Source organism: Ananas comosus, linkage group 3 (genome assembly GCF_001540865.1).
Source record: "Ananas comosus cultivar F153 linkage group 3, ASM154086v1, whole genome shotgun sequence".
Lineage (NCBI taxonomy): Eukaryota > Viridiplantae > Streptophyta > Magnoliopsida > Poales > Bromeliaceae > Ananas > Ananas comosus.
Window position 1 is genome coordinate 6,584,732 of NC_033623.1, and position 23,831 is coordinate 6,608,562.

Here is a 23,831-nt window from a genome sequence, read left to right on the forward strand (position 1 = left end):
CCGCGTACAAACCTAATTGGGGTAAAAGAAACGCGCTGGCCGAAGTTCGGGTTCGGCAATCCGCGCTCCTACCACGAAATATCGCCAAAGAAGATTTCGGCGTCGCATAGTCGACGAGCGCGGGTCGCGGTCTCGGGAAAGCGCTAGAAGCGCATTCTCTTCCCTTTCCGCATCAAAAAAGGGGGGGTGCCTATCCGAGTCTTGAATCACCTTTTATGTGCTATGAATATTCGTTGAGCCATATACTTGTAGTCATGCATTATAGGAGTGCATTTGATGAAAGTGATATTTGAAATAGTGAACTTAGAATGCTGGGAATAGACCCTATGAATGCATGGGGTGGACCACAAGAACAATGTAATACTTTGCATCATGACAGAGATTTGGTTAGCATTCGAGAAATGCATATGAAACTAGTATAAAGGAACTTAGTTAGAGTTAAATTGTGACATTGTTTGTCAGTTGAATCCTCTAAGTGGGATCAGCATCTTACTCACATAGTCTGTTTCTTAGCTTGTGGCTGTCGCCCCCCCCAGGCAGTGAGCTCCGAGTAGTCACTTGGTTGGTGCTTTAACGTACTCTGCCCAGGACTAACGTACTTGTCCACAGACGTCCATCGGGGAGCCAGCCTTAGGGCCCTGAGGATTTTCGTTGGTGAGTTATTGTTAACCCAAAGGCGTTAACCACTGAATTGGTGTAAATTGATGGGCTAAACTACTTGCCCCAGACTAACGTACTTGTCAGCTGTTAAACCAGAGGGTAACCAAAAGATTGGGTTAAAGTTAATGAAAAGCATTGCATTGCATATTTACAGTTTTTATATCTGTTACTTCTGTTCAGCTTGTACAGCATGTTAGTAGTACATGTTATAGTGGTTACTATCTGTTTACTTTCTTGCCCTACATATGCCTGAGTTAGACCTAGATTGGGTGACGTCGGCGATCAGCGGATCCGAACCCACTGGGGAACTTTCTTGTAGGGTCTCACACCACTAACCATACAGGTTCCGTTGCGAAGTATTGTGGCCAGAACGAGGCAGACCAGAGCCTAGTAGTGGACACCTGAGTACTAGGTGGATATCCATTTGGCTCATGTATCATCTATTATCGATGTACAGAGATATTGTAAATTGAATGTATAATAATAGCATGTGAATAACTAAATGTTTCATTATGTAAAGTTTTAAAATTTACAGTGAATTTATTGTACAGTTAGCGTTTACTATCACTGTGTCTGTGCTTTGCCATCGTGCAAGCCATGTATATTGAAATGTGATCCTGGGAATTGTTTAATTTCTTTATACATGTATCCGTTGTTGTTGAGCCTTGGACGAACAGAGGAGGTGCTGTTCGTTCGGCGTCTGTGTACGGGCCCGGATCGACCAAATTGGCGATAGCGGGACGTGACAGTGCGAGCTTCGATTTCGAGCTCGAACCACATATTTATCTCCAATAGGTCCCATTCGAACCAATTCTAAACAATAAAACCCAATCCTAAGAAATCCACCATGGATGGGTTTGGAGCTTACCCCTAAGCCAAGCTCCAAGCTTGCCTTAGCTTGAAGGAGAGAGGGAAGAAGATGATCTTCTTCTTCTTCTTGATCTTCTCTTTCTCTTTTCTCTTGTTTTCCTTCTTCTTCTTCTTCTCCTTCTTCTTCTTCATCTCTTTCTTTTCTTTCTAGAAAGAGAGGGAAAAAGTGTGAGATGGAGAGAGAGCAAATGAGAGAGAAGAGAGGTCCCCAACCTCTAATAAAGGCCATTTTGCAGATAGCCTCCTCAACTTTTCATCTTTAGAACCATCCCTCTCTAGGCATTTTCGCAGTGAGGGATCGGTCCCAGCTCGGGGAGACCGGTCCCCGAAAGCTGCAATTCCGAGCAGAGGGGATTTCGCGTTCGGGAACCGGTCTTTGCCTGAGAGACCAGTCCCCGGGAGACCGGTCCTTGTCCGAAAGACCGGTTCCTGAGAGCTACATTCTCGAGACTTAGCCAAATTTCGGCTAGTCTCGCTGGGCCAACATTCGGGAACCGGCCCCTGCCTGCCAAGGACCGGCCTCATCAGAGACCTCCGCAGCCCAGCCTGATGGGACCGGTCCCTCCCTGCCAAGAACCGTCCGAGAGCATTTTGCTCCCAGTGCATGTTTTGCACGGGCGTCGTCTCTGCGGACTTTCCTTAATGCATATGCTTATTAGCACCTTCGCGACTTTCAAGCCTTACCCAACGCTCGACAAATAGTCGATTTCTAAACCGAAAAAGTCGAATCCCTTCGGATTTCAAGATTCACTTCCTTGACGAGTAGTACTATCAGTTCGCGCCCTAATAGTATTAAATTTGTTACGAGTACTTTTTCTACATCAAATCGAACAAAATTAGTACAAACCTAATTATATTTATTCTATTATGCCCCGAGATGTAAATTTGGAACAAATTATTCAACCTCACAGGAACCAAAATCGGAACAACATCTAGACCACCTCAGTTCCGCTCCTAACAATATAAACTTTTGCAACGAGTATTTTCTAAATCAATCGAACAAAAGAGTAAAAGCTAATTTATATTGTTCATTATGCCACTGAGAATCGTAAATTTGAGGAACGAATCGATATCTATGTTTAGAAGGATAAGAAAACTGGAACAACATTAGACTACTCGAGTTCGGGCCTAAACAGTATAAATTTGCACGATACTTTTTCTCCATTCAATCGAACAAAGGAAGTAAAAAGGCCAGATTATATTGTTCTTTATGCCCTGAGAGTGTAAATTTGGAAACAATTGATGTCAACCTTTACAAGAACATAAAACCGCGCAACAACAAAGGACTACCTAGTTCCCGCACCTAACAGTATAACTTTCAACGAGGTACATTTTTTCATTCAATCGAACAAGAGCTAAGTAATTATATTGTTTCTATGTATTACCCCGAGATTGTTAATTTAGCAACGAAATCGGATATCAACGTTTACAAGACCAAAACCGGAACAAACATTGACTACTCAGTTGCCGCCTAACAATAAAACTTTGCAACAAGTACCTTTCTCGTTCAATCGAACAAGACTAAGCTAATTATATCTTCTATTATACCGCCGAGCGATGTTAATTTGAATGAATCGATGTAACATGACAGAAACAAAACCGGAAAAACATTAGACTACTCAGTTGCGCGCCTAACAGTATACTTTCTGCAACGAGTACTTTTGTCATTCAATCGAAGCAAAGAGTAAAAAGCTATTATATTGGTCTATTATGCCCCGAGAAGTCGTTTATTTAGACGAATCAGACAGATGTCAACTGTTGACACAAGAACCAAAACTACGGAACAACATAGACTACTCAGTGCGCCCTGACAGTATAACTTGCAACGAGTACTTTTTTTCATTTCAATCGGAAAGAAGAGTAAGCTAATTATATCGTTCATATCCCCTTGGAGTTAGTAATTTGGAACAAACTGTTGTCAACCTCAAAAGAACAAAACGGAACAACATTAGACTACTCATTGCACTTAACAGCATGAAATTGCAACGAGTACTTTTACATATCAATTCGAACAAAGATAAACGCTAATTAAATATTCTATATGCCCGAGAGTTGTAAATTGGACGAATCGATGTCAACGTTGACAAGAACCACAATCCGGAAACAACATTAGATTACTCGAGTGTCGCCCAACAATATAACTTTGCACGAAGTACTTTTTTCTCATTCAATCGAACAAAGAGTAAAAGCTAATTATATTGGTCTATTATACCCCGAGAGTGTTAATTTAGAACGAATCGATGTCAACATTCACACGAACCAAAACCGGAACAACATTAGACTACTCAGTTGCGCCCTAACAGTATAAATTTGCAACGGGTACTTTTTCTCATTCAATCGAACAATGAGTAAAAACTAATTATATTGTTCTATTATGCCTCGAGAGGGTAAATTTGGAACAAATCGTTGTCGACCGTTACAAGAAGCAAAACCGAAACAACATTAGACTACTCAGTTGCGCCCTAACAGTATAACTTTGCAACAAGTACTTTTTCTCATTCAATCGAACAAAGAATAAAAGCTAATTATATTGTTCTATTAAGCCCCGAGATTGTTAATTTAGAACGAATCGATGTCAGCGTTCACACGTACCAAAACCGGAACAACATTAGACTACTTAGTTGTGCCTTAACAGTATAAATTTGTTACGAGTACTTTTTCTCATTCAATCGAACAAAGAGCAAAAACTAATTATATTGTTCTATTATGCCCCGAGAGTGTAAATTTGGAACGAGTCGATGTCTACGTTCACAAGATCCAAAACTGGAACAATATTAGACTACTCAGTTGCGCCCTAACAGTATAAATTTGCAAATAGTACTTTTTCTCATTCAATCGAACAAAGAGTAAAACCTAATTATGTTGTTCAATTATGCCCCGAGAGTGTGAATTTGAAATGAATCGATGTCAACGTTCACAAGAACCAATACCGAAACAACATTAGACTACTCAGTTCCGCCCTAACAGTATAACTTTGCAACCAGTACTTTTTCTCATTCAATCAAACAAAGAGTAAAAGCTAATTATATTGTTCTATTATGCCTCTAGGGTGTAAATTTGGAACGAATCGTTGTCAACCTTCACAAGAACCAAAACCGGAACAACATTAGTGTCACACCCCGAGACCGCTACCAATTTGGTCCGATCCGGGAGCGTCGAACAGACGCCGAACGGACAGGACCTCCCCTGTCCACCCAAGGCTAACCAACTGATCATGTATAAGAATTTACCCAGGAATCAATTCATAAATACACGATCACGAGGTGCACTACTAGTGCCAACCAAACAAGAGCAAGATACAAGTATGAGACATACAAGTATATAAAGAGAGAAAGTTCTATCTATTACTTTCATTCAACTTTATACATTTAATTCCATCTTTTACATTCTTCCAAAACATGTGTACAAGCACTCTCAAACCTCACCCTATACAACATCTACTCTCAAACATAAATACATGGTAGAGCCAATGCAAAATGGGTGGATAGCTAATGCAACTAGGGCGCTAATCCCTTACCACGATCCTCGCTCTCGCCGGGGATACCCGAGCTCGAACCTGAAAAGAGTGGGGTGAGAACTATCTTCCATAGTTCCCAGTGGGTTCGGCCGTCGACTCCGCCGGTCTCCCCACTAGGTCCAAGTGGGCACAAATAGATAAACAGATAGATAGATATAGAAAGCTATGGAAACAGATAGTACAATTACGCTACGGTGCCCGAATCATGTATATGAAAATGCATGCACAATGAAATAGATAATCAACTAGCTCTTCATATGTCCAAGAAGTAAGGCTATTTACTTATTAATTAATCTCGTGGTTCATTCAAGGATCTGCCTACTACTCACATAGCCATCTCGATACTACGAATCCGAGACCGTCTGCAGGACCCCACATAGGCCATCCCTCGGGACCCCAAATAGGCCATCCCTATCCCACGGGACCCCAAATAGGCCATCCCTCGTGACTGACTCCGGAGCGCACTACTTGTGTGGAGCGACCATCACAAGTTGGGAACAGACAATGAGTATGATCCAATTCTCTCACCTCAAGGGCACCCTATCCTCTAGGGCTACTATCACCATAGTCAATGGGTTTCATATATGCTACGACTCACATATGCCACTCGTTCTTTGTTTATTACAACTAGATGCCACTCGTTCTTTTGTTTATTAACAACTAGATGCCACTCGTTCTTTTGTTTCATCTCTGCACTATAGGATTACAAGTCTCGACCCAATCCTCATCAATCCCCTATATCCAGCAACTAATGCATAATATGATATCAGCTAGGAAAGCATAAGGAAAGGCAATGCACAATTATCCTACAATGCATGTGAACACAGGATGTAAGGTCTCAAAATACTAAGACATAAAAGGGAGCCCGATTGCTTCGGGATGGTCACCACCCACCTCTTGGTGATGCCCGGAGGGTAGAACACTCGATCTCGCAGCCCTTGATCGGCGCTTCGACTCCTCGGGTCGATCTGAACCCTTAAGCGCTTAGTTCGGCGATATCTTCGCACTCGCTCGTCGTATCGACGAGCCATCTTTGCCGACGCGTTCCGAGACCTAGCAATTAGGTTTACGACCTATTAAAATAGATCAAAACCCTAGATTTCCAAAAAATCCCAAATCCGTGCCCTAGAATGGCAACGAGTGAGAAATCCGTGGTGCAAGCTTCAATTGCGAGCCCGAACCATCTATTTATCTCCTCTAAGTTCCATTCAAACCATTTCTAGGCAATAAAACCCAATCTCAAGAAATCCACCATGGATGGGTTTGAGGTTTACCTCTAAACCAAGCTCCAAGCTTGCTCTAGCTTGAAGGAGAGAGGGAAGAAGATGATCTTCTTCTTCTTCTTGATCTTCTCCTTCCTCTTCTTCTTCTTTTCCTTCCTCTTCTTCCTCTCCTTCTTCTTCTCCTTCTTTTCTTTCTAGAGAAAGAGAGGAAAAGAGTGTGAGAAGGTTTGAGAGCAAATGAGAGAAACAGAGGGGTCCCCCACCTCTCATATAGGCCATTTTATAAATAGGCCCCTCAACTTTCCATGTATTAAACAGCCTTCATTGGGCTGATTTCGTAGTGAGGGACCGGTCCCAGCTCGGGGAGACCGGTCCCCGATAGCCTTCCATCTCGGGCAGAAGGGATTTCGCGTTCGGGAACCGGTCCCTGCCTGAGAGACCGGTCCCCGGGAGACCAGTCCTTGTCCGAGAGACTGGCTCCCGAGAGTTGGATTTTCAGGACTTAGCCAAATTTCGGCTTTTCTCGCTGGGCTAACGTTCGGGGACCGGTCTTCCCCTACCATGGACCGGTCGCCTCAAGGATCCCCGCAGCCCAGCCTGATGGGACCGGTCCCTCCCTGCCAGGGATCGGTCCCCGAGAGCAATTCTGCTCCAGTGCAGATTTTGCACTGCTGCTCTCGCGGACCTTTCCTTAATGCACTTCATGCATTATAATCACCTTCGGACTTTCCGAAGCCTACACACTCGACAATCAGTCGATTCTAAGCGAAGTCTAATCCTCGGATTTCGAGAATTCACTTCCTTACAGCCGGCTTGTAGGGAGCGACCCTCACAAGCATGTGCGAATGAGCACAAATGGCAAGCAAGCAAAGTCATCGTCTCAAGTATCCAATCATCATGTCTCTAACATGGTAATAGCCACTAGTAACCCAACGGTCTAGTTCTATGTTCCAATGTGAAGTTCCAACACTCACTATGTTTAGTGCCTCTTTATGACACTTAAACATTGCTATATCTCAATTACATCTCACATTCAATGCCTCTTTATGGCACTACTTTACTAGATTCACAAATAACTCGAGCTCAATGCCGCTTTATGACATCAGCTCCATAGTTTGCGAATATTACAAGTCCCAAGCCTCTTTATGGCTTACTAAAATCCCTTATGTCTCATTTAGGCATAGGTTTAAATGCATAATACAAGTTTCATTTTCATCATAGGAAAACAAGGTTCCAAGTTCAACTAGAATGCCCAAACACATGCATGAGTCCCTTATGCAGCTCTCTACTACATAGAGGTCCAAAATTTCATTGTACATACCATGGGCATTCTAAACATTCTAAATTTCACAAATAATACATCTAACATGAAAATGCATGATTTTTCATTTTACGATACATAAATCACCAATAATGAGAGTTTCTCATATTTTTGGCTAGGTCAAGCCCACCGAACTTCGCGCAACCCTTCGTTTGCTCCAACGAAGAAGTCCACTAAGCTCCTAGCACCCTAGAAGCATAAAAAAAGTGAGCTACAAGAAGTAAACGAACAACTACTAGCTCAATCATTAACCATCTAGGCATAAGGGCTAAACTCTCACCTATAGTGTAGAAATCCCTCTCCAAAGCTCAAATGGAAGCTAAAATCCCTTCCAAAGCAACCTAACCCAAGGTTCTAATCCAATTAGATTAGCTCCAAAAGCTCCAAATCAAAAAGCCCCAAATAAACCCTAGATTTTCCATTCTTAGGTTTCATGTCCCAAAAACCAACAAAACTAGGTCTAGAGGGAAGATATGAGCAACTAACCTTCTTAGAAGCTCCTAACCAAGCTCCAAGAATGATGATCTCCTCTCTAGCAAGCTCCAAGTCCAAGCCCTCAAGCATCAACAAGGTGGGAAGAGAGGGAGAGGGAGATGTCCAAAGGCCTCCAAGCTTGATCCACTTCCTCTTCTTCTTCTTCTTCTTCTTCTTCTTCTTCTTTTTGGGAGAGAAAGAGAGAAAGAGATGAGATGGAGTGAGGGAAATGAGAGAGGGAGAGAGCCCTGGCCCCCTCTACAACACTAAGGGATGTAACAAATGCAGAAAAACCCCTCAACTTTGCAACCTGTGCACTGCCCTAACTGGGCAGTTTTCGGGTGGAGGGACCGGTCTCTCCCCACAGGGGACCGGTCCCTCAGGACCTTCCCGCGAAACCAACGTTCGGGAATCGGTCTCTCTCCCACTATGGACCGGTCCCCGAGAGTGAAACTCTCAGGACTTAGCCAAAAAATCCAGAATTTCGAACTACAGGTCGGAACACCGTCTACGACCCTCCACAAGGTGTGGAAAAGCTCGGAACTCAAATCAAACACTCGAACCTCGCAACTTGTACAGGTCTAGTGTGTTACATAAGGTTTCCTCTATCTTAGATTCTTGTCATTTACCATTTTGATCATAAAGTTTCATCTACCTTTACAAAGCTAACCACCTAACCCGGTCTTGAGTCAATCATCCGCGGAATACCGCGCAAAGCCAAGCTCGAGGCGAAGGACGTCTCACTTGCACCTCAGCCTAATGTCCACTCTACTAGGACTCAGCTACCGCTCATATGCCTGATTTGCACAATTCTCATGAGTATATTACCCAATCCACTGGCTGGCCTATAGGCGCGCCCTCAACTCACATCTCAAATCCGTCTTTAATGGGAAACTCGAACCACACGAGGGATTGTCTGCTGGACCCCACATAGGCTATCCCAATCGATTCACGTGCCAAAATCCGGAGCCGCACTACTTGTGCGGAGCGACCGCCACAAGTGCTGAACAGACATTATGAGTATGATCAAATCTGTGTACAGTGAGAATATCTTGTCACTAGGACCATCATGCACAAGTGTTCTTTTAACACTAAGTTCTAATGCCACTCGTCAAGTTGTTTACTTTGTTTACATGCCACTCGCCAAGTTATTTACTTGGTTCACATGCCACTCGTCAAGTTATATACTTGGTTTACATGCCACTCGTCAAGTTATTTACTTGGTTTACATGCCACTCGTCACAATGTAATACCTCGACTATTTTAGTCATATATCATCATATTCAACAATGCAAGATCAAGTTATCATTTAACTTAGATCTATAGGGTTCTAGATCACCATTCCTCTATTCTCATGCATCCTAACTCAAGTGTCAACTCATGTTGCTACACTACTAAGGATCATGCAAGAACAGAAATGCGACTATCCAATACCCTATCGTGTATATATATCAACTATCATCTCATGATATGTCAACATCATCTAGTATATGCCTCATGTCATCATGCATTTACATTATATGCATCATCTAGCATTTACATTATATGAATCAATGAGAATTACACTTTCGCTTCGACATGGAAGCGAGCTAATAACTTCGGTGAGCACAACCCACCTCGATTCGCTCTCCGATTGCTTGTAGTCACTTGCAATCAGCCTCTCACGGCACCCGTACCCGGCATGGCCCGATCTTGCCGTTGAGCAAAAATCGTGCGTCGAATCGCTGCCCCGAAAATTATAGGTCTTCGGTTTACTGCAATGGTGCTCGAGATCCGATCTCGTGATTTTTGGACGTCGCCTCGGCCCTCCAGGCGGAAATGAAGCTCCGAACGTCCGTTTTTCTTATAACTTCGCGTAGACTCGACGAATCGCCGAACCGACTTCGCCAACACGTCAGAATACCTAGCAATTAGGTTTACGTAGGGTTAATTGAGATCAAACCCTCATATATACCAAAACTCCATTTTTGATGCCCTAGATGCTACTATTGCAAAATACTCCAAATCGATCTCCGATTCATGCAATAAACATCTATCTAGCATCAAAGGAGTCTATTAAATCCACTTCTAGAGCATTTAGACCTATCTCTAGAGATCTACCATGAGAGGGTATCGAAGCTTACCTCTCCAAGCTCGCTCCAAGCACAAGGAAGAAGATGGAGATGATGAAGATCTCCTTCTTGATCTTCTTCTCCTTCTTCCTCTTCTTCTTCTTTCTCTCTTTCTTCTTTCTCTTCTTCTTCTTCACATTAAGAGAGAGAGAGAGAGAGAGAGAGAGAGCCGTGAGGGGGAGGGTGAGGGAATGAGAGAAAGAGAGAGAGAAGCCCTCTCTTAACTCTTCTCCTTTTGTAACAATATGCTAATAAGCCCCTCAACTTCTCCAACCTTGCAATAGCCCGAACTGGGCGTTTTTCGCTCTCGAGGTCCGGACCTTGGAGTCAGGGTCCGGACCCCGAGGGTCCCGAAAACTGCAAATTTCAGCTTTCGCCGATTTGCTCCGTTTTGGTCCGTTTTCGCTCCGTGGGTCTCCGATTCACTTCTAATCATACTGAGACCCCCAAAACATGCTTTCGAGTGTATTTACATCATATTTTCATCCGCACTAATGCTGGATTTAGTTCACGTTCCAACATAGCTTTTTGGGTTCTGTTTTCGCGCCTACATGCACCGAAACGCCCGAATGCACCCGGACTTCACCGAACCTCACCGGAACCATTCAAATGGCTCTCCAAATCAATACACGCCGTAACTTCATAAATTTAGGAGTCCGATACCTTACATACTTGCTACTTATACCACTACTACATAGAGACTGAATTTCATCATGCAAAAGGTGACAATTTATATGTCCAAAAATTCGATGATGCCATGAATTGCATGTTTAACCATCTCTTGAGTTCTAGAATCGAGTAGGACACATAGATGAAGTTCATCCATTTCGGTGAAGTTGAACATACCAGATAACTACCGAAACCTCGTTCGTTTCTCCGATGAAGTTGCCCCCTAAACTTCTTATGCCCTAGAAAAAAATTTCAAGGGGTTACAAGCTTCTAAAAAACTTACCACGAAATTCACCAAAAAAACATATAGAAAATAGATGGAAAATATATTAGTCCAAGAAAAACTTGCTCAAAGTCCAAATTGAAGTAATAGAGCTTCAAATCCAACCTACAAGAGTGTTCTACACTCATCAATTTCATTCCAAAAACTCCCAATCAAAAAGTCCCAGAATAAACCCTACTTTCATCAAAACTTGGTCTCTACCAAAAAAAATCCTTGCAAATTTTGCAATTAGAAAGTGCAAGAATGCTACTAACCTCAATTCTAGCTCCAATCCTTGAAATGGAGGGGTTGAAGCCCAAATCCTCAAACCACTCTTTTCTCCAAGCTTGAGCTCCACTCCAAGTCCAAAAAGCAAGCTTCCATGGTGAAGATGAAGAAAAGAGAAGCAAATCCAAGGATTAGAGGAATCCTAGGGGAAGAAATCCAAGAATTAGGAGATGGGGACCTGCCTTGTTACACCCCGAGACCACCACTTTGGTCGGTTCAGGCGCGCACATAGACCGCCGGACAGACTGAGTTTCCCTGGTCCACTCAAGGCGTCACAATCAGTACAATTCAAGACATTCCAACCGGGAACAAAATTCATACATAGATTATATAAAGAAGGCATCAGGAACATAAACCACTACACTATTACAAGCATTTGTATCATTCACATTACATTTATATTCTTTTTCATCCAAATACAATCAACTTTATTACAATTTTGTTTCTTTCTTCTCTATACCTCTAAGCTATGCTGACCTAGGGTACATCTATCTCTCTAATCACAAGTGGTAGGGCATTCACCATCTATCGAGCTATGCCATTTTCTCTCGCCACCGCGTCACTCACGTGTGGACCTGAAAAACATGGGGATGAGAACTATAAATATAGTTCCCAGTGGGTACAGCCACTCAAGGGAAGANATGCCATTTTCTCTCGCCACCGCGTCACTCACGTGTGGACCTGAAAAACATGGGGATGAGAACTATAAATATAGTTCCCAGTGGGTACAGCCACTAAGGGAAGAGCTCGACCCGCCAAGTCCGAATGAGGCAACATAAGCAGGTTAGTCCAATTTATAAACATATGAATCAACTAAGTGCAAGCAAGCAATAAAAACATCCATACATATGTCTCAACTAAATGTAATAATGAAATCAATGCAAGTAGGTATTTCTTTTCTACTTTCTATTTCACTATCCATTACATAGTCCAATCCGCTCTTAAGGTTCTTTTACCTTAGCCAAAATATACCACCCGACTTGGTCTCGAGTCAATCACCGGCAGACTACCACTCATGTCTAGGCCTGAGGAGAGGAACATGCCGTGCACCTCAGCCTTGAATCCACTCAGCGGGTGAGGGATATGTTAGAAAATTGCGTACGGTAAAAACGCAGCGGAAAAAGAAAATCAAACAAATTTGATTTTTGAAAACTCTCGAGATCCAATCTCAAAAACCACGCAATTAGGATCCCTCATGTTCTTAAGATTAAAGAAGAAAAATAAGATTGAATCTTTACCTTTTTCGCGGATAGATCTTCACCTCAATTTGATGACCGTGAAATCGGGTTCTCTTAAAGCCGCACACGCGTCCGGCCTCTATAGGTATCCACACGAGGTTCTTGATTTGATCGATATCCTCACCGGGGTGCTAGCTCCCTTGCAAAGGACGTCTTTTTTGCTAGAATATGGAAGAGAGAGGAGAAGAGAGATGACGGCTACGGTTTTCTAAAAACTCCCGTATATTATATATAGAAATATAATCCTATTCCTAACAATATAATGACAATTAAGGATAAGTATAAATCTAGATTAAATTTATCCTTTCCTTAATTGGTTAGATCGATCAAATCCTAATTTGATTCGATTTTTATATTAATTTGATCATATCAAATTAATAATACAATATTTGCACATAAGTCCTCTTATAATTTACTAACTATTAGTAAGTCCTCTCTTGTAACATTTACACCTTAATACCACTAATTTGTAACAATTACAAATTAGTCTAATTATCNGGTGGCTAGGCCCAAGAGGTTAAGAGAGTTAAGCGTGCTAGGACGGAAGTAGTCCTAGGATGGGTGACCTCCTGGGAAGTCGGGGCGTCACAGTACACCCGCGGTCAGGGATCCCCTCGTGGGAGAGGACCATGTCACATACACCTGCAGCCGGGATCCCCGATAGGGAGAGGAACATGCCACATATACCCTAGCGTACAAAGATTCTTCCGGTGGGAGAAGAACATGCCATATGCACCCGCGGCCAAGAATCTTCCATAGTTACAAGCCTCGAAGTTCTTGCGATGAGAGAGGAACCTGTTAGGGATTTTGTATTGGCAAGTTTCGTGATTTGAATCGGAGTCTTGAAGGGTTTGGTGCGTGGTTGTCAAAGATCAAAGAATCCGAGATTTCGAGAACTCAGAAACATCTTACTGCATGAATCACGACGCTCAGGTAAGCTTTTAAATGTCTTTATGGTAATTCATACTTATTTATGACATTAGAATCATATGAATTAATGATTAAAGGATTAGAAGTGGGTTTTGGAACTTTTACAATGAATATAACAATATTTGATATTGTGTACCGGTACTAGATTCTAGTTCCTCAAAACAATACTGGAAAAACCAAGTTCTATTACTGAGTACTGGTACCTCACATTGGTACCTCAAAACCCGAGAGCTGCAATTCTGAGAATTGCATTGCGTACCAGTACCAAAGCCGAGTACCGATGCTACATTGGCAGAGTACCGGTACCAAAGCCGAGTACCGATACTACATCAGCAGGGTACCGGTACTGCATCGGCCGCGTACCGGTACTCAGCCTCAGGATATTTCTGAATCGTCCTAGTGTACCGGTACCAACTTCCCGAGTACTGGTACTCAATATAAAATTTTCTTATTTGGCTTCTAATCCGACTCTAATTGATTCTAAAGTCTATAAATAAGCTATTGGGGTTCTCTAATTGATATAGAAGCACGAGATTACATGATAGAGTAACCCTAGAGGCTAGGTTTTCGTTCTAAACCCATTCTCCACAAAATAGCCTCTTTTAGTTCAATTTGAGGTATTGAATTCAATATCTATATGTCGAATGATCTAAGTTTTGCTTAGAGTTATTTCTCTGGTTCTTCAACGACTCTCTAAGCAAAGGATCACCATAGAAACATGATACTCGTCATGTGCGTTGTCGTGGATTTGGCGTGATCAAAGGCGGTTCGTGGATTCGGATCGTGAGCTCGTGGATTCGAGTGACGTTCGAGGATTCGAATGTGAGGCGTGGCGTTCGTGAATCGGAACGTGAGGGCATGGACAACCCGGAGGCTTGCGCGAGATCCATAGGAGGTTAAGAGAGGTCGAGTCCATGGAGTCGGTAATCACCTTGTAATTCTTTTTTCTTAGTGGATTATTTTTTCGCGTGTTGGTCCCATGGATTTTTCTCCAAATTAGAGTTTTCCCACATAAATCTCAGTGTGCTATTTTTATTTTCTGCATTTATTTTTTATTGCATTGAGATTTGCGAATTTGGGCTATCCACCTATTATCTAGATAGATCCTAGGGTTTCATAACTTACAGAACCCACCACATACATCCACGGCCAAGAACTTTCAACGATCACAAGTCCTGGGATTTCAAAATCTACTTTCCAAGTCTCAAGGGTTCGTCACACACCTTATATTGTCAACTTTTCTAGGTTCAAGTCATTCATGTCCAAGTGGCCATCCTACTACTACATTTTCAACCTATGTTCAATGACACTAAGTTCAATGACATTTCAATCCAAGTGGTCTTCCTACCACTACATTTTTCAATCTATGTTCAATGACACTAAGTTCAATACCCAATCATATTCTTTCTTATCCTAGTTGTCCATATCTAGGATTCATAATTCATATGACATCTAGTCCTTGATTTCTCACATGTCGAATCTTCTAATTTTTCTAGAGTTCATCGACCTATGTTCATTATCCACACCTAGGCATACATATATGTCCATCCTATATATTTTCACATTTCTATTGTTCTTGTCCAATGGTAGGTAATTCCATCTAGTAACACATAATTCATACATTCATATTTACCATAAACAACCTACCATTATATACATGCATCAACAATAATACCATACTTTACTCTTTGGCATGGAAGTGACCTAATCACTTCGGTGAAGCACAACCCACCTCGTGGTACTCCCAATTGCTTGTAGACACTTGCAATTGGGCCAATTCCTTGGATCTTCAAGCTTGCTCCAAGCTTCTCTTGCCCTATACAAGAGAGCCCTTCGTTACCAATTTCGACTACTCAAATGATTTTTCCTCTAGAAATTAAGTTGCCCCACTTGATTTTCTAACCCTTAATTAGAGTTTTAAAGTGTTAGAACATTTTTAAACCCTTCATTACAAAAATCCCTAAATTCTACTAGGGTTTTCCAAAAACAAGGGCAAAACCCCAAATCACATGCTAATCCCTACAATTTGTAGTCTAGATTAGCCAAGAGCCTCCAAAATTACATCTCCTAGCTCAAATCCAAAACCCTAGCTTCCAATTCCAAAAGCTCATCTCGAATCCACGAGCTCACCAGGCCTCAACGCATGGACGAGCTCGATTCACCATTCTCTACATATTCCCGCGCTCAATCTCCACTAAAACCCTAAGTTTGGGAGAGATCTAGAGAGAGAAAGTGGGAAGAAGAAAGAGTAAGAAAGAGAGAGTGATGGAGTCGATGGACGTGAAAAAGAACCCTAGCTCTTTTAACCTATTTCCCTCCATCAAAATTATCAAAATGCCCTCAATTTGGGCTATCGGCGTGCGCAGGTTCAGGACCTAAGAGGTTCCAAACCTTGGCTTCAGGTTCCGGAACCTGTAGCTTGTCTATCGCACAGTCAGTCAAGGTCCGGACCTTGGATCAAGGTCCGGAACCCAAAGATCCAAAGCTCAAAAATCGACATTTTTCGCAAATTCTCGTTTTCGCTCCTTGAGCCTCTAATCCACTTCTAATCATTCCAAAGCCCTCAAATCTCATTTTTGAGCATGTTTAAATTACTTCTCAATTGTATCTTGTCCAATTGGCCCAAGTTTAGTATAGTGCTTCAAAACTCGGTATCTTATGTACCTCCTCTTTCTCCTTCTCAACCCAAATGAGAGGACTAAATAAGGGTGATGTGGGTTATAATTCCACTAGCACAATCCCACTTAGGTCCCTCAAAACATAGAAAATTATAAACTGCACGAAACAGTTTCTACAACATTGAGTACCAGTACACGAAATTGAGTACTGGTACCCCGGGCAGTTCCAATACCAGGGGCTCAGTTCTACAAAATTCGAATGTTGAAAATTTCTGTTTCTATTGCATTCTGGTACCCATCCGATGCAGTACTGGTAAACTCCAATTAGTATCGGTACCTCAGCTGGGTTTCGCAAAAACCCGAGAGTAGTCTAAACCTGCACTCTATTGAGTATCTCATCCTAGTACCGGTACTCAACACACAAAAACTGCAGTTTGTAGATTCTGATGTCAAAATCTATTCTCACCCCTATTAAGCTCCGAAAACGGATCAACACTCATGAGACATCAACCAAAACTTTCAGAATAGCTCGAAATGCTATTCTCATACTAGAACTCTACAATTTGCTAAAATTCAGTACTCTACATAATGGTGATCCGGCCCTCGTCTCATTTTGATCTAGTTAGCAAGTGAAACAATAGAAATGTTCGTGTTTATTTTGAGAGTTGGATTTATTGTTGCTGTCACGCCCCAACGCCCCGAGGCCGCTACCAATTTGGCACGGTTCGGGCGCGGCGGGCGGACCGCCGAACGGACAGCACCTCCCCTGTCCGCCCAAGGCTCAACAACGAGATCATGTACAACAAGTCCCCAGGAAATTAACTTGAATACATACATGATCATGCAACAACAGCGAGAGCACAAACAGTGCTGAACATTACAAGAGCAAGCGTCACGAGTAGCAAACATACAAGTGAAATAAAAGAGAGATACTTAACTATTCTATTACAACCATTCAACTTGATACATTTAATTACAACTTAGCTTTCTTTACCAAAATATGAATATAAGCTTACATTCTTCCAAAGATAAACATTAGCTTTACATTTATCTCGATACCTCATATCCTATACATCATCTACTCTCAATACATGTATAGGGTAACTCTAATGCAAAATAGGAAAGTAAACTACCAACTAGCACTAGGGCACTAAGCCCATACCGCGATCCTCTGCCGATCCGCTCTCGTGTGTACCTGTACCCCAAAACCACACGGGGTGAGAACTATATAAATATAGTTCCCAGTGGGTTCGGCCGCCGACTCCGCCGATCTTCCCACTAGGTCTAAGCTGGCACAGATAGATAGATAGAAAGATATATGGAAATAAACTGCTACTATATCTACTATGCCATCAATGTAAAAAATGCATGGAACATCATCTAGCAACAATCTACTATCATGCTAATATGCCTCAACAGTGAAATGAATACAACTATAACATAGTTATGCAATGCACTATGTCTATTCATAGTATGAATGCAATCCTCTTATGCTATTCATGTTATTACCCAATCCGCTAGGCTAACTCGCCTAAGATCTCAAATCCAGGAGGTGAAGAGCTACCCCGCTCTTTTCCCGCCTAACTCATAACTCAAAGGTCCTAGACAAAGAGTTACCCCGCTCCTTGCCCGACTCATATCTTGTAGGTCCGACCCAATCTCGAAAGTCCTAGGTAAAGAGCTACCCCGCTCCTCACCCGACTCACATCTCGACGGTCCGACTCAATCTCGACTAGGTACAGGCTACCTCGCTCAAATCTCATAGGTGAAGGAATAGTATGTCACTCACTGTATGTAGGCAAATCCACTACTCTGACTACCAAGCGACTATACTCAATGTCGATGCAACTCATAGTGGAGGCTAATTATCATACTACTAGGTTCATCAATAAGGCTAAGGCTAAGTGCCAGGCTGTTATACACAATGTAACTCATCAGGTTACCCAATCTCTCAGCGAACTCGAGGCTCGTGCACAGTCTCACGTCTGTAAGTCTCCTAGGGAGGTGGCTAGCTATTCACCTACCCCGAGACCGCCTGCGGACACTACACTGGTCCAAGGGCAACTACACTGGCCCCCTCGCGTGCCAAACTCCGGAGTGCACTACCTGTGAGGAGCTACCTCCACAGGTGCAGACAGGCTAAGTGAGCTCGATCCAATCTCATAAACTGGGAACATCATAAACTGGGAACATCCTATCAACTAAGGATAATGTCATCAACTGGAAACACCCTATCATCTAGGGGTAACAACTCATCAACTCAATGCCAGTCTAATACTCAACCTTCAGTGTTTCAACTACACTAAGGTTCTCATATGTGCTATCAACTAGATGCCACTCGTCATAGGTTAACATTAACTAGATGCCACTCGTCATAGGTTAACATTAACTAGATGCCACTCGTCCTTTACAAGTTTCCAAGACTCTAGTTCACACTTTACTAGGTTCTTCGTTCACACAACACAAACACTAGGTTATCATTTGCCTAGGTTCCAATCCGTCACATATCATCTCATATAGGGTTAAGGTGCACATACTAACTTCATGCATACTAGATTCAAGTGTTATATCTACCAAGCTACATTAACACTAGCATGCAAATATAGATACAAGTTTCTAAACACCCTATATGCAACACCATAATATGCAACTTGATCAATGACAGTTTAGAGTTTCCAATGCAATAGCCAATACATTACTAAGTTCTCATCCACACCTATCATCTCATTATAGGGTTTCACATCACATATATAAACCTCAAGCATGCTAGATATAAGCACTAAGCCAAATACATTACTCTTTCAAGAAGCATGCAATATATATATATATATAACCAACCATCAACTATCACCCTATAATGCATCATGCTCAATATGCATAATTGATCAACATAGAAATACTTAGACATAAGGAGAAGCCCGATTGCTTCGGGATGGCACTCCCCCACCTTTTACCGCGTTCCGATTGCTCGTCGTCACTTGCAATCGGCCTCCCGCGGCGCACGCCGCTCGGCTCGACCCAATCCGTGCGCGACCACCAAACGACCTCCGATTCGCGATCTGGAAATTATAGGTCTTCGGTTTCTCGCTACGGTGCTTCAAATCCGTTTCCACGATTTTCCGACGTCGCCTCGGCCCTCCAGGCGGAAACGAAGCCTAAACGTCCGTTTCTTTAATAACTTTGTAACGGCTCGTCGGATTGCCGAACCGTCTTCGCCAACGTGTTTCGTTACCTATCAATTAGGTTTATATACAACCAATTTAGATCAAACCCATCTATTTGCAAAAATAGCATTTTAGAGCCCTAGGTTACAACTAGGCAATAAATCATTAAATCGATCTATGATTCAAGCATCAATCGTCTATTTAGCATGCTAGAATAACTCTAAATCCATTTCTAGAGATCAAAACCCCATATCTAGAGATCTACCATTAAAGGGTAGCAAAAGCTTACCTTCAAACCTTGCTCCAATGGAGAGGAAGAAGTTGGAGAAGATAAAAATCCTCCTTGAGCATCAACCTCCACCAAAATCCTCTCTCTTCGGGAGAAATCTAGAGAGAGAAAGAGATTTCTCTCTTTTCCCTTCCATGCGTGTGTGGGTGTGCGTTTGTGTGTGTGTGGCTCGGTTTGGGGCAGCCACGGTTGAGGAAGAAAGGGATTTAATCCCTTTTTACGAGTTAGCCCCTCAACTATTCAATCTTTCAATTCAGTCCCTAAATCTGATAAGTTTCGTTGGAGCCCTTCTGAATGTCCGATTGAGCTCAAATTTGACAGGCAGGCTCAGTTTAACGTACTGAGTAAGAATATATCTTAAGTTTTCAGTTTCGACCCCGTTTGGTCATTGAAAACTGTGCCGAACTGCAATCTTTATCAGATAGCCTTCGGATTTTATTTCTCACTCTACGGGTGTCAGAAAAATATGAAACCTTAAATCTAGCCTCATAAAAATATTTCTGACTTATCCTCCAATTTTCATAATTTTCTGAGACTGTGCATTTTCTGCTAATTTATCTGCCCCGTCTCTCACAGAAAATTCTAAATCTTCTGTTTTCATTCCGATTTCAGCACAAGTCATTTCTAACTCATATTTCACTTCTCCAAATCCAATAAAAATAGTATCTCATACTATTTTTATTTATTTTTATTTTTATATTTAAATCCGGTATATTACAGTTGCATTAAGAAAATGGTTGTAACTTGGAGATTAAAAAAGCAGTATTTTATAGTATGTAGCTTGCTTTATGTGTCTACTATGTTATGGAGATCGATGATTGTACAAGTAGTAACTCACTGCTTCATGCCGGCAGGGGAGGCTCTAACTATGCGGCGGTTCTAACACGGCCGAGGCAAAGGGGAATTCCACTGCCTAAGCTGGGGTGTGACGTAATATATGATATCATAGAAATATGAAATTTAGACATATACCTAGAAAATTTAACAACACAACTTAAAAATTCAAGGTCTTCCAAAAAGATTACAAATAATAGGCTATTCAAATTAGTGGAAGTTACTTCTCAAATACTACTCAAGTTGTAGTTACACCCAACATTCAAATAGTATAATGAGTCCTAGTGTTTTTTAGTTTTCAAAATATATATCCCCAAAATACCTTTATTTAGGACATTACTACTAACAACTCGAGGACTCACCTGCTCACTCCTTATTTACCGAAAATTAGTAAATAATGAGTGAGAAAACATACTGCCTAAAAGTGGCAAGCTCCCCAACTAGGACTAAGAATGATAACGAAAATAATGTACAATTAGTATCAATTTATAATCTCTACACAGTATATTCCAAGAGTTTGGGCTTTATATTGAGATCCAAGAATAATCCATGTAACTTACAATTCATATCACTAGGGTAGCAACTATCCAAAATATACACCTATCAAAATGTATTAATACATGAATGCAGTTGTTTCAATTATCAAGCTATTGTGCGGGCAGCCACCATCCCAAACATAATAATATGACATAATTAGATGCATATGAATGTTCCTATCATCATTATAATGCAGACAGGCGGTTACTATCCAAGTATTATTTTTATGCAATATAAATCGAATCACACTTTGACACTTAGGTCACGAGTCTATACTTGCTTCGTATAGCCTAACCGGGTGGCCACCGGTGACTTCTCCAAAGAAGGCACTTTTTACTAAGTTGTGATCCTTGTTAGAGGCAGTAGCGTGCAGTATCTATAAGCGCAAGCGACCATCATGTAAAATATTATTGCTTCAAGATTATTATATAGTCTATTTGACATTGCACGGTCCACCAATTACTAGGTGCCAAACAAGAATATGCGATCATAATTAGAATTAGGTTAGAATACTATTAATAGCACCAAGTCATTTGTGCTATTAAGTTTTTGGCCCTTGGATAAAGAGATGTGTGGTTAGGATGATAGTTGTCACGACCCGCGACCACCCGCCTATTTGGCCGAGTTCGCGGCGCCGCCGACAGACCGCCAAACGGACAGAATCTCCCCTGTACATCCTAGGCGTCGCAATCAATACAAGTACAAGAAGTTCCAACCAGGAACGGTATTCAAGCAAGATTGCATAAGGAAGGTATCAAACAACATAACACATCCTATGTTATTACAAGCATTCCCATTAGATTCATTTTTACATCACATTAGCATTATTACATTACATTTTCTTCCAAATACAATTAATAATCGCAATATTATTACAAGTTTGCTCTTTTTCTTTTCCCTCTACCCCTAGGCTATGCCGATTCGGGGTACCTCTATCTCTGGTCTCTGGGGTAGGGCGCTCTATGGAGCTACGCCCTCGCCTTGCCCCGCCGCGCCGCTCACGTGCGAACCTGTAACACCCCAAAACAACGTGGGGTGAGAACCAACTCCATGGTTCCCAGTGGGTACGGCCACCCAAGGGAAAAGCTCGACCAATAGGTCTAAGGAGGCCCTGCAACATGTTAGTCCAACAGATATCCAACAGATATATATATTCAAGTATTGAAATACATGTTGTGCCTCACAATATGCAATATGAAATTCATGCAGTTTATGCAACCATGCAACCAACTAGTAGTTCAATCGATACTACTTTTATTCCTGTTATTCACAGTTCAACCAATTGACTTCTAAGTTTTCCTCTATCTTAGATTCTTGTCAATTACAATTCTGCTCATAAGGTTTAACCTGCTTTCATAAGCTATCCACTCGACCCGGTCTTGAGTCAATCATACGCGGAATACCGCACAAAGCCAGGCTCAAGGTGAAGGATGTCTCACATGCACCTCAGCCCTAAATCCACTCAACTGGGATGCAACTAAAACTCATACCATGCATCAAATAGTAAAGGTTTACTATCATGCTAACGAATTCGATCCATGTTCGAATAATAATGTTCAATGACATTGTTCACTGTTCTTTTACCCAATCTGTAGCGAAGCCCTAGGGTTCGCCAATAACTCACCTTTCAATCCCAAAGTGGGGAGGGAGCTCCAAGTGCACCCAAGCCCGGGACCGTCTGCGGACCTCCATGTGGTCCGGACCTCCAAGTGGTCCTAGTCGCACGACACTCCGGAGTACTCGACGACAATCCCCTCCATGTGGGGATTGGATGGCTATACCATCCCAAACGCAGACTGTGAGCTAGATCTATCCTCTCCAAGTGAGGATACTCTACAACTAGGGTCCACAACCCAATCAAATCCTCTCCAAGTGAGGATGCCCTACAACTAGGGTCAATATCTCAATAACTCATCGACAACCTCTCCATGTGAGGGTACTTAGGTTTACTAAGTTCTTTATCCACAAGGTATTTTCTAAGAGATTCACCTATCCCTAGGTTCACAAACCTCTAGTATCAAATACACTACATTAATGCCACTCGATATATTCTTATTTTCCAAAGTCAATTTCTCTAATCGACCAAGTTCAACATGCATAATTCATCTACTATATTCCGCAATATGGAAATATGCATAATTCTTCTATCATATGTAATATATGTCATCATGTATATGTTTCTATTTAACATAATCCACAATATGTTAATTCACAACATGTCATCATGCACATATATTACTAGCATCACATGATATGTCAACATATATATAATCATCATTCAAAGTAGTCTATACTTAGCATCTCATACATTCTTTTAGCATTTAATTCATTATACATTTCATCTCATTGGTAGGTAATATCAACTACATAATGTGTTTCAAGTATTCATATTATCATGTAAGCCTACCAATACAACTATATGCATCAATGTGAATTCATATATTTCTTAAACATAAAGGGCGACCTAATCGCTTCGGTAAGCACAACCCACCTCATTTCGCATTCCGATTGCTTGTCGACACTTGCAATCGGCCTCCCGCGGCATCCGGTGCTCAGTTCCGCCGGAACTTGCAATTGCGCACCAACCGCGCATCGCTTCGCAGCCTTGGGCAAAAAGGGTCTTCGTTTTGTTGTTACGGTGCCTCAAATCCGATTCCATGATTTTACGACGTCGCCTCGGCCCTCCAGGCGGAAATGAAGACTAACGTCCGTTTCTTTAATAACTTCACAACGGCTCGACGAATCGTCGAACCGACTTCGCCAACGCGTTCGTTTACCTAGCAATTAGGTTTACGGAGGGTCAAATTAGATCAAACCCTTATATTT

At 41.9% G+C, this 23,831-nt stretch overlaps 1 long non-coding RNA gene across 1 annotated transcript; it reads right to left on the reverse strand.

The window, feature by feature from the left end:
• LOC109707191 lies at positions 17,232-19,968 on the reverse strand. The gene is made up of 3 exons (XR_002215432.1): positions 19,635-19,968; positions 19,129-19,413; positions 17,232-17,376 (listed from the first exon to the last, which is right to left on the reverse strand). It is a non-coding gene; the product is annotated as an uncharacterized LOC109707191 (long non-coding RNA).